Below are 2500 nucleotides of genomic sequence, written 5' to 3' on the forward strand. Positions count from 1 at the left end.
CCATAACCCAGAGGTCGATGGATCGACAACCATCCTCTGCTAAGGCATTTTACATCTCAATCTTATTCAGGAGGCCTTTACAATACGCACAAAAAGTTAACATCTATACATCCCTGAGGCACTGGCCTCCTAAGAAAGAGATTGTGGTTCGAGTCCGGTCAAGGTGCACTACAGCAGAGTGGCGCAGCGGAAGCGTGCTGGGCCCATAACCCAGAGGTCGATGGATCGAAACCATCCTCTGCTAAGGCATTTTAAATCTCAATCTTATTCAGGAGCCCTTTACAATACGCACAAAAAGTTAACATCTATACATCCCTGAGGCACTGGCCTCCTAAGCCAGAGATTGTGGTTTCGAGTCAGGTCAAGGTGCACTACAGCAGAGTGGCGCAGCGGAAGCGTGCTGGGCCCATAACCCAGAGGTCGATGGATCGAAACCATCCTCTGCTATGCCCTTTTAGCTTCTAAACACTCCTGAGACCCTAAAAAACGTCAAAAGCAACAAGCTGGTCGTGAAAAGCTGAGGCCAATTTGACCTCTCATAATATTCAGTCATCTAGAAGACTCTTTGTGTGCATTGTAAAGGCCTCCTGAATAAGATTGAGATATAAAAGGGCAAGTTAGCATCTGTTTTCAAGCCCCAGTGGCCTAATGGATAAGGCACTGGCCTCCTAAGCCAGGGATTGTGGGTTCGAGTCCCGTTCTGGGGTGAATACAGCAGAGTGGCGCAGCGGAAGCGTGCTGGGCCATAACCCAGAGGTCGATGGATCGAAACCATCCTCTGCTAAGGCATTTTACATCTCAATCTTATTCAGGAGGCCTTTACAATACGCACAAAAAGTTAACATCTATACACCCCTGAGGCACTGGCCTCCTAAGCCAGAGATTGTGGTTTCGAGTCCGGTCAAGTTGCACTACAGCAGAGTGGCGCAGCGGAAGCGTACTGGGCCCATAACCAGAGGTCGATGGATCGAAACCATCCTCTGCTATGACCTCTTTTAACTTCTAAACACTCTTGAGTCCTAAAAAGGAACAAAGCCACAAGCTGGTCGTGAAAAGCTGAGGCCAATTTGACCTCTAATAATATTCAGTCATCTAGAAGACTCTTTGTGTGCATTTGTAAAGGCCTCCTGAATAAGATTGAGATGTAAAAGGCAAGTTAGCATGGTTTCAAGCCCCAGTGCCTAAATGGATAAGGCACTGGCCACTTAAGCCAGGATTGTGGAATTGAGTCCATCTGGGGTGAATGCAGCATAGGGAGCAGCGGAAGCGTGTTTAACCAGAGGATGAAGGATCGAAACGATCATCTGCTAATTCTTTTTGAAACTCAGGATGCCTTTACAATACACACAAAGAGTTAACATCTATACATCCCTGAGGCACTGGCCTCCTAGAAAGAGATTGTGGTTCGAGTCGGTCAAGGTGCACTACAGCAGAGTGGCGCAGCGGAAGCGTGCTGGGCCCATAACCCAGAGGTCGATGATCGAAACCATCCTCTGCTATGACCTTTTAACTTCTAAACACTCTTGAGTCCTAAAAAGGAACAAAAGCCACAAGCTGGTCGTGAAAAGCTGAGGCCAATTTGACCTCTAATAATATTCAGTCATCTAGAAGACCTTTGTGTGCATTGTAAAGGCCTCCTTAATAAGATTGAGATATAAAAGGGCAAGTTAGCATCTGTTTTCAAGCCCCAGTGGCCTAATGGATAAGGCACTGGCCTCTTAAGCCAGGGATTGTGGGATTGAGTCCCATCTGGGGTGAATACAGCAGAGTGGAGCAGCGGAAGCGTGTGTAACCCAGAGGTTGAAGGATCGAAACGATCTCTGCTAAGCCTTTTTGAAACTCAGGATGCCTTTACAATACACACAAAGAGTTAACTTCTAGACACTCCTGAGGCACTGGCCTCCTAAGCCAGAGATTGTGGTTTCAAGTTCGGTCAAGGTTGATTACAGCAGAGTGGCGCAGCGGAAGCGTGCTGGGCCCATAACCCAGAGGTCGATGGATCGAAACCATCCTCTGCTAAGGCATTTTAAATCTCAATCTTATTCAGGAGCCCTTTACAATACGCACAAAAAGTTAACATCTATACAGCCCTGAGTCACTGGCCTCCTAAGCCAGAGATTGTGGTTTCGAGTCCGGTCAAGGTGCATACAGCAGAGTGGCGCAGCGGAAGCGTGCTGGCCCATAACCCAGAGGTCGATGATCGAAACCATCCTCTGCTATGCCTTTTTAACTTCTAAACACTCCTGAGACCCTAAAAAACGTCAAAAGCAACAAGCTGGTCGTGAAAAGCTGAGCCAATTTGACCTCTCATAATATTCAGTCATCTAGAAGACTCTTTGTGTGCATTGGAAAGGCCTCCTGAATAAGATTGAGATATAAAAGGGCAAGTTAGCATCTGTTTTCAAGCCCCAGTGGCCTAATGGATAAGGCACTGGCCTCCTAAGCCAGGATTGTGGTTTCGAGTCCCATCTGGGGAATACAGCAGAGTGGAGCAGCGGAA

The 2500-nt window shown here is 47.4% G+C and overlaps 3 non-coding genes across 3 annotated transcripts; all 3 read left to right on the forward strand.

Annotated features, from left to right (window-relative positions):
* The first annotated feature begins 634 nt into the window (after positions 1-634).
* Positions 635-708, forward strand: trnar-ccu (transfer RNA arginine (anticodon CCU)). Its single transcript has one exon. It is a non-coding gene; the product is annotated as a tRNA-Arg (tRNA).
* A 976-nt stretch (positions 709-1684) lies between these two features.
* On the forward strand, positions 1685-1757 carry trnak-cuu (transfer RNA lysine (anticodon CUU)). Its single transcript has one exon. It is a non-coding gene; the product is annotated as a tRNA-Lys (tRNA).
* A 648-nt stretch (positions 1758-2405) lies between these two features.
* On the forward strand, positions 2406-2477 carry trnar-ccu (transfer RNA arginine (anticodon CCU)). Its single transcript has one exon. It is a non-coding gene; the product is annotated as a tRNA-Arg (tRNA).
* The last annotated feature ends 23 nt before the right edge of the window (positions 2478-2500 follow it).

The sequence above is a fragment of the Carassius auratus genome, unplaced genomic scaffold (genome assembly GCF_003368295.1).
Source record: "Carassius auratus strain Wakin unplaced genomic scaffold, ASM336829v1 scaf_tig00216387, whole genome shotgun sequence".
Taxonomy (NCBI): Eukaryota; Metazoa; Chordata; class Actinopteri; order Cypriniformes; family Cyprinidae; genus Carassius; species Carassius auratus.